Raw genomic sequence first — 16,892 nt, forward strand, 5'->3', positions numbered from 1 at the left:
TAGTTGAGTTTTTTAGTGCTTTCAGTGGTGGTTTGACCCACTTAAGTAAGAATTATTTATGGCATTTCTGTTGAAACTTTTAATTTTCATTACGTTTTATTACGTAAATATATTTGCAATTATTTCTTTAACCTTATTAATGATGCACAGTTTGTCCAGATCAGTAAGTGTGATGTTTTGACATGCTGTAAAAGTGAAACAACAATAATATGAGGCCGTAATATTTGCATGTTAAGAGGTTAAATATATTTTACATATCTGTAAAAATGTAACTTAACCACACTTTTGAACAAGTAACATCAACTTAGAATGTTTCTAACAATGAAAAATAGCTCATCCAAAAAATGAAAATTTGCTGAAAATGTTACGTATCTTCAGGTAATTCAAGATTTAGCCAGAAGCTTATGTTTAAAGTTGAAAACATAGTAATGATAGATTTGTGATATAATGCCAGACTGTTATCATTATTAATTGATGGACTGGAGTTCTGTGGATTACTTGTGGATTATGTGGATTACATTATTTCAATGTGAAATTATTAGAATTTCTTATAGTGAATTTATTTGCAGGCTTCCTCTAAATCTGACAACATCTAATCAGGACATTTACTCCTTAGAACTCACAACTGCTCTTGTTATTTCAACTGTAATAAATCAGTTGGAAAATGAGTGCAAGTAGAACTTTGTGTTTTAAGGTCTTGTTTGTACATGTCTTTGAGGAGCTTCAGACAAGGTGTCACCTGCATGAACTAATATTACTCACTCTGTAACTGAAATCATTCCCATAAACCCTCACCCTGTAGTTACATGGAAATTTCCACTTTAAAATGACATCAACTTCCTGTATTCAGATAATTAACTGCTGTTCATACCTTCTTACATTTTGCATTTAATTTACCTAAAATATATCAACTTCATCAATGCAATATCACTGGGTTATAATTTACTCACACTGCTTAACATGTTGGATGGTCTGATGTTGTGAAATAACTACCAATGTTGTGAAATAATTATAGTTTAAGGGAAATGGCATGAGCTCTAGGGTTTCCCCAGAGGGTGGATTTATGTTCTGAACATTAATGAATGACATAAAGAGCAAGTATGGACGGGTTAGTCAAGGTGAGGCAACGGAGAGCACATGATGCCTTTTAGATCTTGAGCAATCAATCACGTTTGGCAGAATGGCTTTAGGGTCTAAATCATCTCTCGTTAAGATCAATGATTGTGTTGTCCGCCAGTCAAAGTCCATTTTTACTGATGTTGACTGTTGTTTTTGTGAGGAATTTCTACAGTGCCTCAAAAGAATTGTATCACTATTGACATACTTTATAACGAAAACACCTAATAAAATAAAACTGAACACTGCTCAAAGCTTCTAAGTAATCAAGACAACAAACTGTACTATAGTTCTTCTTAGTATGGTCAATGTGAAAAGCGTCACAAACAGATTCCAGATAATTTCAAAATACAAACCAGTTTTAACAAACAACAATAATGATGCCATGTACCAGCACTTGGTTTAATGAATGTAAAGTTTAAACAGGCTTAACTATCCTCGCAAACAGAACACCTCAAGAAAAGAAAGGAAAAAAAAATCACAAACATTGTCAAATGTAAGCAATAGAGCTTTTCAACTATTACATCAATTTATATACCAGTCCAGAAAGCTAATTCTTCGTGAGTTCACAATTCCTTAATAGGCTTTTACAATAGTGGATTTCAGTTGTAATAAGTAAAGCAAAGTCTGTGGCTAACATTACTTTCATGTTTTGTTCCACCACATTGATTACACAGTCACCTGTTAAACCAACCTCAAACTTTTGATTTTTTTTTTTTTTTTTTTTTACATTTATTACATAAACATCATTATTTTAAATATAGTTTGAAATAACATGAGACTTATAGCATATAACATCAATGAATGACTTCAGAACTTACAGGTCTGTCTTTAAAGGTTTATAAATTATTGTTAAAAATCACTTTTCCTATGGAGAAAATTCATGAAGATTTATCAATTTACATTATGTTACAGTACATTTATATGAGCAAATACAAATGTTGTTATTACTATCGTATTTACTTATTTGTGATGTGATGTGTTACAAACACTTATGTACGGTAACCAAAACATTATTTTCTAAGCACTCTTGAATCAATTGTGAAAGTGTGAGTGTGCCTCACAGATGTCGTGACTGCATGATGATTCATTTCATCCGGAACAGAGGGGAAGTGATAAGCTACTGATTCCCTGGACACCTTACAAAACAAATACACACATACACACACATACACAGATAGACAAGTAGAAACAGGTTTAGCTGAGCTGATTCAGTGTCTTATCATAACCGTCCAGCTCTGCTGTTCATAATGACACTCTTAAGACATGTCTTACAATAGCTGGCGCCAATTTTGTATCTGTGTTTGTGCTAAACAGATGTAGTCAGCGGCAAAGTTTAACATGTGCAATTCAAATGTGCTGATCTGTGTGATACCGCAAAGGTGGGTCACTTTTTTGAACAATAGAGAACATGAGCAAGCATAACTGAAAGGAAGACTGCATGGGAGGACAGCATATTTATTACAGGCACAATCTCTATGTACGCTTCACCTTAGTTATTAAAATATACATATAATTGCATATGATTTAATATATTATATTTTTATGTGCTTTCCAGTCTTCAGTGGAATAGGCCTAATATATTACCCAAGTTTAAGGTAATATATATATATTATGACTTTATACATATAGATATCTATATATAGATAGACAGACAGACAGAAAGACAGATAGACAGATAGGTAGATAGATAGAGGGAAATGAGAGAAGAGGTGTACCGTACTGCCCTGAACTACAGCAAACACAACTCCTCTATTAACATTTGACAGCTTTTGCAAGAAAGACATTAAGATCTTTGACTGTATAAGAGAAGGTATTTTTAAGGCCTTGCTAGGCTATTCTGGGCCAGAAAGGAAGGAAGCATGAAGGACAGATGGTGTATTTAATTTCTTTTCGCAACAGTGGACAGACATATCAGAGACAACAGGAGAACAATGGTTCAGGATCACACTCCTAAAAACACACTACCCTGCTGCTCCAAAGCTTGTTTCCATTTTTACCCGCACATGACCTTTGGGTAGCAAACACAGGATGAATTATCCTGGCATGTTAACACCAGTCCCACAACGCCATTTTCTTGTCTACCATCCGGTCCAAAATCAGTACTCAAAGACAATAGAGTGAGACAATAATAATTTCAGAGCAATATAAATAGATACAAAAGATCTTTGGCTCATGGTGCTACTGTGAGGTTTGTGATTATGGGAAGGTCCCAGCATTCTTAACCTGATGGACACAGATATGTGTTATTCATAAGAATCTTTAGATATATCTTATCTCACATTTTTACCCATGATAAAATTCTTGTTTATGGCACATTTTAATGCAATGTAATTAAAACACACACAGGCCACGTTCACACAGCAAAAGAATATGGTTGTCAGTCCTGTATTTAAGTCCTTAATATGGTTATATTCACTTTCAGTTTTATGGACGTCGCCATGTTTGATATTACTTTGGTCACTGTTGCTATGGTTACTCATAAGGAATACGGGCTGGACTCCCGTTGCACGTTCATACAGACAGTATTCGAGATGCAACTGTATGCTGCTGTGTGAACGGGACATTTCCAGAAAACTGAAAGTTTTATCACTTTCTGACACAACAAGAACCCGATCGAGCCGCGAGTTCATTCATCAAACCTTCATTAACTGACAGCAGCTTTTATATTTGGGTGAAGGGCGGAGCATTTGAGTCGCTCACAAAACAAAACAACTGACGGGAGCGGCTCGGGTGGAGACTGGATATAAAACTTTCAGATGACACACAGCTCATTTCTCCGTCACTGTAAGTTACCAAAACCATGAAAGCATGCAACACACAGTAGATGCGTGTTTGTGCGGCAGAGCAGTTCTCTCTCTCGCAGTGAATGACGTGATGGACAACAAGTTGTCCAGTCCTGTTCCGTTTACACAGCGCGCGTTCCGAGAATGCGGAACACGCGGTTTTTGTTATACAGGTACGAGATGAGGAGAAGTACATGGAGACAGGTGAAAGAATTTGCTCAGATCATAAAATAAAAGGATCATGCTGCTGCTGCTACAGAGAGAGGAAGATCGCCCCATTGAAGCAGAATCTAAGATGCTGAACATATCCTCCCTGCAGATCTATCCGCCAAGACTTGTGTACTTGCCATGAACCTAAATATGTACTAGTTATGTGAGCCTGGGTCAACTTGGCCAAATGGCTTAGCTTTACTGAACTATCAAAATGGAGTGTTTATTATTCTTTTTTTAACTATAGTAATTGACCATACCAGAATTAGGGATAATTCTATTGCAAAGACAAAATAAAATAAATAAATATAAGGAGACAAAGGTTATGCCCAATTTGTATTTATTATTTCCAGCACCACCCGGTAAGCATTTAATGTTCCTTACATTAAGAACTATTAACTCTAGGCCTTTCTTTAAGAGTGGAGGCACTGCTGTAGTTGCTGCACCAATCCTGATTGAGTGCGGAGTGCACACATCTGAATTGAGGCTGCAGAGCCGACAGAGTTGCTTAAATTTAGAGGCGAACCAGGAGCTTGAGAGATACCACTGGGACAGAGGGACAAGATTTTAAAGGCATCAGTAATATGTGATTTGCCCCTCCAGGTGCAAATCACAAATCACAAATCCTGCAGTTTTAATAAACTGAATAGCATGGTCTACTGTGGCGTAGGTTAGCACAAACACCAAACTATTGATGCTAGAAGTTTTGCCATTATGGGGAGAAGATAAATTTATAATCAATCTTTTCTTTCCTCAGTATTTTCTAGTGGTGACCCCTATTGGGTTGATACGGTATGCTTCAAATGGGGAAGTGAGAAAAGGACCAATTAAATATCCCTTAAATATCCCTTATCTACTTTTTTTGGATTAGGGAATCGACTACTTTGGGTCTTTTAAAGGTGATAACAGATTTTTACATGCATGAATACCTGGGGAAAGAAAACCGAGACCTGCCAAGAAACCATGTATGAGTCAGATTAAGAGAAAAAAAAAAAAAAACATCTATTACGATGAGAGGATAAATTCTTAGAAAGTTAAGGACACTGACAGGCGTAGAAGGATATTTATTCATCTTTTTGTGGACTGGGTTGAAGGTGCTTTGAACCTGCGAGGACAAACATCTCTGGGGTGACTATCGCCACAGATAGCACAGCAATGCAAAAATTTACACTTCAGGTAAGGACACACTGATTTGTTGAAACTGATGCATACAGGTATACTAGATCCTTCTAAAACTCTGGCTTGCTAGGTAAACCCGAGAGACTTTGGATCCAATGTCAGAATTGATTAACTGACCAGCTCATAAGCAGTACGAGGACATTCATTTGCAATATGGGAGAAGGAGCCACAAATAGAGCAGAGTTAGTCTTGTGACCAGTAAAGTGTCTACTTCTCAGTTTGAGATCAATGACAGAACAATCCAGTTTAACATTGAAACACTAAATGTACATTGTTGCTTTGACAGAAAAGGACTTATGGTATTCGTAAAACAAGGAACCATCGTAGTTAAAAGCCAAATCTGAAATAACAGCCAAGTGTCTAGTTCAGATCTTCTGTTCTTTTATTTCCAGAAAAGCAAAACAGTATTTTTACTGCACGCAGACGTAGCATACATAGAATGTGTCTGGTTTATATAGGCACATGGTAATGATTATGTGAACCTGATTGGCTGAGAACATTGAACTGAATGAACCAATTACAATGCAAATAGAGTTTCATGGCTGAACTATTCATTTGTTAATTTCCCTTGATCAATATGGAATCACCACAGGGGTTGAATCACCACAGCAGCGACAGAAAACAGATATGAGTTATCTGTATTCACCTCTGCAGTTGCATAATGTGGGACACATTAGAACACACTATACAGTAAGACTTCATCAGGAAACAATGAAAGAAGAGAAGCTACAGGATATCCTTTAAAACGTGTTGGTAATAACCCTGCATGCAAGCAACAGTTGTAGTGGAAAAAAAATCTCTTATGACTAAGTGTGTTCACACCTTTCAGTGTTTTTTACTAACTTTGCACACACACTTCAAGGTCAGATCCTGAGCTTCTGTTTATGAAATGCTGTTAATGTACAATTTTATTATATTGAATTGTATTATAAATAATTAACCTTTTGATTAAGACTTTTTTTCTGTGTGAATTTTCTGCCCTTTTAATGGATATTCATCTCAAATTCTCATTATTGTTCTCTTTTATCTCAATGTCCATTACCATTACTATATACTATACTATAAACTATATCACTACTATATAAATATTATAGTATTTATTTGTTTGAACTATTTTACTACAGCAAACTATAGTCAAAAAACAACAACAACAAAAAACACTGAAACCAGCATAAATTAATATCTTTTAACAGACTGTAAATAGATGTAAATAAAATAATTTTTACTAAAATAATTGAAGTACATTTCACAAGACAAAATATTATTAAAATTGTCAAATTTCATGTTTACCTCAATGTGTTAATTTCAGGTCTTTGTTAGGTGCATCTCAAAAAAATGTAATATTATGGAAAAATTCTTTATTTTATGGTAATTTAATTAAAAACTAAACCTTCTTATATTCTAGATTCACTGCACACAAACTGAAATATTTCAAGTTTTTTTGTTTGTTTGTTTATTTGTTTCAATGCTGATTCTAATAAATTATATTTCTTGAATCTGTTGCTTGCGCACCTTTTCCTACCACACTTTTTCCTTTGAGTCAACTTTCTATGAATATATTTCAATACAGCACACTGTGCACCACCTTGCCATGATCATCTTCTGTCTTCACCATAATTGTGGTTGCATGTTCTAACTAGCCCAGGAGGTACCCAGTATTTATGCTCATAATTAAACTAAACTCAAAATGGAAAATTCAAATTTGCTGTTCTTTTTAAACTTTTATTAATCAAATCACAGGTTCAAAAAAAAAAAAAAATTAAGCAGCACAACTGTTTCCAACATTGATAATAAATCAGCATATTAGAATGATTTTCCCATGTGACACTTAAAACTGGAGTAACAGCTGATGAAAATTCAGCTTTGCGTCAAAGGAATAAATTATATTTTAAAGTATATTAAAATAATAATAAAAAAAAACAATTTTATATTCTAATAACATTTTGCAATATAACTGTTTTTTCTGTATTTTTGATCAAATAAATGCAGCCTTGATGAGCATAAGAGTTCTATAAAAACATTACAAGTCTATATACAGATCTATATCTATCTATCTATCTATCTATCTATCTATCTATCTATCTATCTATCTCTCTCTCTCTACACACACACACACACACACACATACATACATATATATTAGGGCTCTCAGATGATTAAAATTTTTAGTCTAATTAATTACATGACGTGTCGATTAATTAATCAAATTGTATATTAATCGCAATAATAACCACAAAAGATTTTCTAATGTAGACATTTCAAATTGTAGCTTTAGAAATAAATATTTTATTTGATTCAGCAAAAAACTCCAAACATTTAGGCTGCAATGGCCTAACATGAACTATGGGACATAAAAGAAGATCATTTGAGAAACATCTCAGTATTTTCATATTCTCAGTAGTTCATATAATGAAAGTCATGGTTTCTCTTATGTTCCACAAAAGAAAGTATTGAAACAACATGAGGGTGAGTAAATGATGACAGAATTTAATATTTTTTGGGTCAACTATTCCTTCAATGTTTTTATTATTATTATTATTAATATTATTATTTATTATTATATTTTATTATTTTATTATGTTCTCAGCAAAATTGAGCAAAAACCCATAACCCATAAATATAACACTACATCAACTTCTTATTTAGTGAACTGTTATATAAAATCACATTTAAACTTGTGATATATCGGGGAAAAAAATCAGCATTCATGTCATATTGCTTTTGCTGCCCATATGATATTGTGTAATACGTGATATATAAATATGAGACAAAACACATACAGGGGCATTTTCTGTACCAATATCTTGAATTTTATCTTTAATTTTTGAAGATCATCTTATATTTCATACAGTTGACTGTTGACAAATATGATACAGGCAACAACTCCACAAATGCAGTTATGCCCTGCGTCATATTTGTCAACAGTCAACTGTATGAAATATAAGATGATGTACAGATTTGGGGGCGGAGCCAGCGCGTTAACTGCGTTAAAATATTTTAATCGCGTTATTTTTCATAACTAATTCATTAAGTTAACGTGTTACAGTACACTCAAAAAAATATTTCAGCCCTTAACTTAATTCAATTACGTACAAAATTTCCATGCATTTAGATTATGTAGTTTTAATTTAAACAAATCAATTAAACTTAATGTGATTCAAATGCATCAGTCTTACGTAAATGAAACAGGTAAAGTTGATGTAATAGTTCCCAGTGTTAAACAAACCCTGCTCAGTGTTCATGTGTTTCCACACTACAGAGTGTTCAAGTAGCATTGACACAGTGTTGGAGTTAAGGAGATCATTATGTCATGATTGACCAATAATGATGAACACCTGTTGTTTACAAGCAGAATCACAGATGGAAAGAGAAACACAAGAATCAGCCACAGCCAAAGATAAAATGAACTTAAATAAATGAAGACATTAAATCTCTGATTAAACAACTCCACAAACAACATTACAGATTGACTTGATTTCTGTCGTATATCCACAAATATTATTTGAGAACGTCTAAACAGAGGTTTAGATGTTTTATTTTAAAAAATGTTTCATTTGACCTCACCATCATGGCGAACAGGGTTTACTTTAGTTGGGCTCTTGACCCTTGACTTTCTTAGTATAGTTTTTTTTTGTTCTTTGGTTGCTGTAATTGTGTTCGTAGAGGACATTTGTATAGCGCAAAAAAAAGGGGTCCTTATTAAGTGTTCTTGGTTAATTATTATTGATTTTGTAATCATTGTCAAGTGGCCTGATTTGCTGATATTGTTCAGTGGTTTACCTCTTAGTTTCATTATATTTACAGTAGTTGTATGAACTGTTACTATTACTACTTTAAGATCTGCAGTATTACTTAGACACACAGACATCAAGAATCAGCATATGAATCTCAACAATGGTGACATTCAACAGCTGCATGCTGGGAGTCATGGGTGAGATTTGTACTCTGCTGCTACCCAGCATGCAGCTGTTGAATGTCACCATTGTTGAGATTCAAATGCTGATTCTTGATGTCTGTGTGTGTCAAACCGATGCTGTAGATTTCAAGATTTAGTGTATAAGATAAACATCCATAATACTTCATACACCTGTTGTAAACATTATGAAAATAATAGACTAACCACTGCATGAGATCAGTGCATCATGCCACTGGATGATAATAATTTAACAAACAATAAAAATTAACCAAAAACACCTAATCAGACTTCTTTTTGGCTTTTTTATTTTGTTGTAATAAATGTGCTTCATACACATAATTACAACAGCCAAAAAAATTAACATAAAAAAATCAAAAGTCAAGAGTCCAACTAAAGTAAACCCTGTTCGCCATGATGGTGAGGTCAGTTGAAACTAAAAAAAAATAAAAAAATAAAACATCTAAACAGAGGTTAATAATATTTATAGATATATGACAGAAATCAAGTCAAACTGTAATGTTGTTTGTGGAGTTGTTTAATCAGAGATTTAATGTCCTCATTTATTTAAGTTAATTTTATCTTTGGCTGTGGCTGATTCTTGTGTTTCTCTTTCCTTCTGTGATTCTGCTTGTAAACAACAGGTGTTCATCATTATTGGTCAATCATGACATAATGATCTCCTTAACTCCAACACTGTGTCAATGCTACTTGAACACTCTGTAGTGTGGAAACACATGAACACTGAGCAGGGTTTGTTTAACACTGGGAACTATTACATCAACTTTACCTGTTTCATTTACGTAAGACTGATGCATTTAAATCACATTAAGTTTAATTGATTTGTTTAAATTAAAACTACGTAATCTAAATGCATGGAAATTTTGTACGTAATTGAATTAAGTTAAGGGCTGAAATATTTTTTTGAGTGTAGTCAACAACTGAAGTGAGACAAGAACCGATATTGTTTTGGTTTAAGGACTTTGATGAAAGGTTTTGATCCACTGCAAATGTTGACTAATGTACATATATATATATATATATATATATATATACACACTGCCCTCCAAAAGTTTGGAAACACCCCTGGCAAAGTGTGGTTTTGGACGATATCAGCAAAAATCCTTATCATTTTTTGGTGCAAATACATTAAAGTAACTTGACATTATCATTGAAGACCAGCAATAATAATTTTCATTTTGATTACATAATAATGGCAATACATGTTTAAGTCATACATGCCCCTTTGCCAGCTGTGATGCCTGGTTACTGGTTTAAACTTGGCCCAGGTTTTTAAAAGATTTTTGGGTCAGCACACCTTAATAGCTTCAACAGTTGATTGCCAATTAAGTTTAGAATACAATAAATTTAGGCCCAGATTATGCAGAGCTGTAATAGCTGCTAATGGTGGATATTTTGATGAATCGAAAATGTAAGTGTTTTCTATGTATAAACTGTTTATGTAATAAAATATGTTTTCATAGTTTGTGTTGTCCCTTATCAGTGCAAAATTATCACAAATTAAAAAGGATTCATGCCAATATTGTCCAAAACCCCACTTTTCTAGGGCGTTTCCAAACTTTTGGAGGGCAGTGTATGTATATATGTATATATGTATATATATATATATATATATATATATATATATATATATATATATATATATATACACACAGTAGTCAACATTTGGCATGAATCACAACAATACCTGTTCTTGTCTTAGGAGAAATTTTATGAACTTTTTTGATCCACTTGAAATGTTGACTACTATGTATATATATGTATATATTTGGGTCGTTCTATAATTGTGGGTACATCTCATGTCCGTGAAGTATATTTTTTTAATATATTTTCATCAATATAAAGCCCCGACACTTAATTTTTTAAAACACAATTATTTTTTTCCACTACTATATGCTGAAAAAGCCATTTCTTTTGTTCAAAAATGATGTTCATATCACATACAACCCTGGTATTCAGCTGTCTGAATTTGTAAAGTTCTACTCTGCATTTAAGCATGAAAATTACCTCAAATATAAATTAATTTAATAGTTTTGCCTTCAGTTAGATTAGGTTATTAAGACATTTGGGTGTGTGCTTCAAAAATAATAAGTGTTTATTGTGATATAAATTGATTTATTTGTGTCCGAAAAACCATTGTCAACTAAGTTGCCCACTAGAACCCCCATTGTCAACTAAGTTACCCACTAGAAGAAAAAAGAAATGGTTTGTCCCATTCTCACATAATTTGCACAGTATGATGATATTTCCTCTACAAGTATGGATGAAACACTAGAAGTTTTGTTCTCTCTCCTTCCCCTAATATTGGTTATACTAGCAAACCTGTGTCAAGAGTCAGTTAATTGACTGTCAACAGTGTTACACAAGTGTTATTACTGCAAATCAAATTTTAGATTTAATTGAACCAATTTTTTTTTTTTTTTTTTTACTGAAAATATATTTCTAAACATACCATATGCTCAGTAGTTCTATGCTTCCATGTTGAGTATAGGCCCTAAACAACAAAAATGTCAGCTAAGTTACCTGTCAACTGTGTTACCTAGTAAAGGTAACATGGTGGACAGTAGCAACAAACATAAATGTTATTTTATGCACATATTCCTACAGATCACCTTTATTTATATAGCAATTTATACAATATAGATTGTTTCAAAGCAGCTATGTAAGATCATGTTTGGGTTTTTGAGAAAAAGAAAAACTTTTTTCTTCACATTGTCAAATTCTAAATGTACCCGTAATTATAGAATGAGCCATATATATATATATATATATATATATATATATATATCTGTCAGGACAAGTAGACTTTGAGCAGCACTATCAATAGACCATATTCACGAGTGAACGCTCAGGTTCAGTTTTTTCCATAGGAAAACCTGACCAGACAGTTTATTTTATAAATGGTTTGTGTCTGCAATTTCAGAAGTCATGACAAATAGAGAGCTTAATGAAGTTTGTAGAAAGTGAAGATCAGTAGGTCAGCGTCCATCTGCTGGACTCATCCTCTTCCTGTGCTGCCTGATTCAGACAGTAAATGGGAGAGCGGTGCTGACAGATGACACTATAAGGAAAACACAGAGATAGAGAAAGAGGTGGACGTAAAAAATAAAGTCTGACAGAGGCAAATGAGAAAGAAAGTAGGAAAAAAGGGGGTATAAAGGGAGATGTGTGATAACAGTTGATTCAAGATAAAACTATCATCTAGACATTTTGGGTGAGAACAATTATTATTTTTATAGGTAATACTTTCATTTAGCAAGAATGCATTAAATTCACAGTAAAAAGTGACAGACTTTTACATTGTTAAAAAAAATATTTTAAATAAATGATTTTCACAAAAATAAGATGTTTTCAACATTGATAATAATATTTCTTAAACACGAAATCATCAGCATATTAGGATGATTTCTTAATATTAGAATGATTTACATTCATATAGGTAAAAATATGAGTCAAAATGCATCATGCCACAATATCTCAAGATGGCAGAGTTGCAAATAAGATTTGTGAAGAATGCAAATATTTAAATTCTAATTTAAATTCAGAATGAATTTTGGTAATTTGAAAGTCAAGTACATGATGACAAAATTTGGGTAAACTATTGCTTTAATAAAATAAATTTAAAAACAAAGAGAACCTACAGGATATCCTTAAGAATGTGTTAAACTAAATCTATATGCAAGCAACATGGAGTGGTTTCACACCTTTTATTTATACATTTGAAGCAACCGTTCGCATGCACGCTTCAAGGTCACACTTCTAACCTAATCCTAATCTAACCCTGAGCTTCTGTTTCTATGAACTAACCAAAGTAGCAATGTTTGTCAGAAATGTACCAGAAGATGAGAAAGTAAGACACCAGTCAGCACAAACATTGTTAGCCTACAATGTGTAAACACTGTGTAGCTTAACCATTATTACAATGTGACAATTCTTTACTGATTTGTTTGTTATTCTTTAGAAAGACATGACTTCATGTCTCCTTCCTGCAAGGGGAAATGCTCCATGGCAGACTTGTATGTTATGGTGTGCAGTGTTCAGTGGATAAACGACATTCAGACAAACCAGTCTGGGAACTATAATAGTACTTTTCCACCTAATAAAAACTTGCAAAGTAAGCAAAATTTCAGTTAAGGGAAATTAGAAATTGTAAAAAAAACAAAAAAAAAAATTATTACAATAGCATACACTGAACAGCCACAACATTAAAAACACTGACAGGTGAAGTGAATAACATTGATTATATTGTTGCAGTGGCACCTGTCAAAGGGTGGGATATATTCGGAAGCAAGCAAGGGGTCAGTTCTTTAAAAGAACGTGAAAGAAAAAGAATGACCAGTTCTATTTATTGAAAATTTCTACTTTTGTGTTCTATAAACAAAGTCATATTGGTTTGTAACAACAACTATTACTTTTATTTAACATCTTAGGCAAAATAGAACAGCCCAAAACCACATTATCAGAAATGGGTCTTTCAGTAAGTGTATGGGTTACTATCATTTTAACAGTTCTTGTGATGCACATCCTTACATTTATCTTCGTCTCTCATAAGACATCAAGCTTTGACTGAGGTAAATGAGGAAAATTAAAAATGGCTAGAGGGCTTAGACTTGGTCCCTGAGGCACTCCATGTGGCTTTCAGATAAGGCTTCAACACTGGCCCAGCATTTCCTCAACAACACAACTGGGGGCATTTATCTGCACACCAAGTGCCTCAACAGTCAGCAAAAAACCACTTGTAAATCAAGCAGAGCGGGCAAAATGACTTTGTCCTCAGTCATGTCAGTAGTGTGGCAGCATCCATTTTATGAGAGTCCTTAGCTGAAATAATTTGACCAGGATTTATACACACGCTGATTTGGACATTTTTCATTGAATATCAACACTTTTCTCTGTGCTCAGGAAACATTTATTATTATTATCTATGTCGAAAACACTTAATGCTTAATATTTTTGTGAAAAGCATGATAGTTTTTTTTGTTTTTTTTGTTTTAAGGATATTTTAGGATTATTTGATGAATAGAAAGTTCAAAAGAACAGCATTTATTTGAAACAGGATATTTTTTGAAACAATGTAAACTAAACAAGCCAATGCATATTGGTATGCAATATTTTCATCTGACTGCCACACCCTGCTGCGTGAGCAGGTGCAGCATTTTGCTTCAGAGCCGAGCAGTTTTGTTTTGTTTCAATCTCTAAGTGACTCAGTTCTTCTGGAGAAGTCCGTGTTGGTGTGACGGTGCTGCAATGGTGGTTGCGATCTCGTGATCGGATTAATGAGAGTGTGCACGCACTGCAGCCTGCCACGATGTTGTGGCGGCCATTTCCCCTGTGTGCTTCAGCACTACTAAAGGCCGGGAAACACCAAGCCGACTTCAAAGAACTAGTGGCAACAAATGTCAACAATGTTGTCAGAAACCGAAACAAAGATGTACGAGATTTACGCAGATATACAAAAAGTAAACAAAGCAGTGCTTGTTTACTATTTTGAATATCAATTATGTTGATAACTTTCATCATTTTAAGCAGCTCATGTTATGAAAATATTCACATATTGGAATGCATGGATAAGATCACGTAACATTAGAACAACCTGTTTGTGCCGCCTTCATTTATCTCATTTTCATCACTTTCACTGTAATTTTCTGGCACTAACTCGTTCGCTAAATGCAGCATCCAATCAGAGTTCTCACTCATGCCGACGGCCCCGACAGGCAAACTCACATCGATATGAGCCTGACGAGAGCTGACGCGCGGAACACACCAAACAAACTAGCCCGACGCCCTGATGTTGGCAGATGGCTGAACGTTGGCTTGGTGAATATATATATATATATATATATATATATATATATATATATACACAGAGATGTAATGTTTCTTCTTGTCCATTGTTTACTTTAGCCTAAATGTTTATGTGTAATACATTTTCAAACAAATTATTTCTTGCTGAAGCTACTTTTTGTGATGTCTGTTTGATACTTTACACAATAATCAGTGTTGGGGGTAACGCATTACAAGAAACGCAAGTTACATAATAATATTACTTTTTTCAAGTAACTAGTAAAGTAACGCATTACTTTTAGTAAAGTAACAAGTTACTTTTTCAAATAAGTAATGCCAGTTACTTTTTTCCCCATTTATTGATTGACAAGTCTCCTGTCGGGAATTTGGGTGTAAACATGATGTTACTGTATTCTAGACTAAATGTGAACATGCATTAATTCATTTCACTCACAAAAAGCAGATTCAGTATTCCTCAAAATGAATAAAAACAAAATATGACACAACCCTGCAATAATTAAATATGTTAAATAAAACAAATATCCTTTATGTATTTAATCCCATTTTATTAACCAGTGTCTTTGCTGCTGACCTTCGATGATGAAATTCAACCATACTAATAAGCTAAAGTTACTTTAGATAAACTAACATTTGTACTTTTTTTTTTATAGCTGAAGAGTGATCTCCTGCATAAATGTACTTTTCTTTCAGGTGGTGAAATCATTTCACTTCTGGTTTGAAAAGGGCTTTTACATTAGAATTGTTTTATATTAAAAATAAAGAATCAAGCCCTGCCCAGATTTAAAGTAACGCAAAAGTAATGTAACACATTACTTTCCATAAAAATAATTAACATAATTAGTTACTTTTTCAGGGAGTAACGCAAAACTGTAATGCATCACTTTTAAAAGTAACTTTCCCCAACACTGACAACAATGACTTTAAATTATCTTTTGGGAGCCATTTCTTAGTCAAATTTGATGCGTGATTAATTAGATTAATTAATCGAAACATCATGTAATTAATTAGATAAAAAATTTTAATCGACTGACAGCCCTAAAAAATTATATATTTTTGAGCATTGTCATTCACTTCAGCTGCAGCACAAAGGCTACAATGCACAATGCTACAAATCAAATGTGGCTCTGCCATTATTACTGAATTTCATTAGTCCCAGTTATGATTTATGTACATTTGTTCGTTGGAAAGTGAGCAAAACTCAACAGTTTCAGTATCATGATTATTGTTAAACAAGATAAAAGACATCTAGGCCTAATATAAACAAATTACATTTATCTTATCTTATCAAATTAACACATTTACACACCTTTATCATTCAGTCTAGAGTTTTTAAATATGATAATGTAAGCACAACTTGTGTAGATTTATGGAGTAAAAAGGCATGACTGCTTCATTTAGGCGTATATTTGTATACTTTTACCATCTAATCAATCTCAGCATGCTTTAATTTTGTGTCGCTAGACGTTTGCGTCACTAAGGTTAAATTAAGTCTTTCTTTGGCCTGTGCTCTGGAAGTGATCTATTAATTCTGCTAAACTTTAATTAATAAAACTGAAACTGAAACTACACTAGATAAAAACTAAATAGAAACGTGTTCACAAAATAAAAATCAAACTAAAACTAACAAAATTATTAATAAAACAAATGAAAACTAACCTAAATTTTATTGCAAATTTTAAAATGATATTAAAATAAAACAAATTTTAAAATGCAAAACTATAATAACCTTTGGAGGTACTCAACAGGATTTGCCCAACAGGGAACTCTCTGGAGCAAAATAAGCACGACACAGCAAGCTGCCACTGAGCCGGGGCCTATCGGTGCTTCTACCCACAAAATCTACTCTTTTTAGGAGAATCATG

General features: G+C 33.4%; 1 protein-coding gene across 2 annotated transcripts in view; it reads right to left on the reverse strand.

Annotated features, from left to right (window-relative positions):
• Positions 1-2,177: 2,177 nt before the first annotated feature.
• The window catches only part of nek3 (NIMA related kinase 3), a 53,578-nt gene continuing 38,863 nt past the window's right edge, over positions 2,178-16,892 (reverse strand). Inside the window, exon 14 of one of the 2 annotated variants that reach the window (XM_051129395.1) lies at positions 2,178-2,255. The gene's annotated coding sequence lies outside the window, so the exon portion shown is untranslated. Of the gene's footprint in view, positions 2,256-8,770; positions 12,287-16,892 lie in introns of those variants that run through there. The other variant, XM_051129394.1, reaches the window with a different exon arrangement.

This window comes from Labeo rohita, chromosome 15 (genome assembly GCF_022985175.1).
Source record: "Labeo rohita strain BAU-BD-2019 chromosome 15, IGBB_LRoh.1.0, whole genome shotgun sequence".
NCBI classification, from domain to species: Eukaryota; Metazoa; Chordata; class Actinopteri; order Cypriniformes; family Cyprinidae; genus Labeo; species Labeo rohita.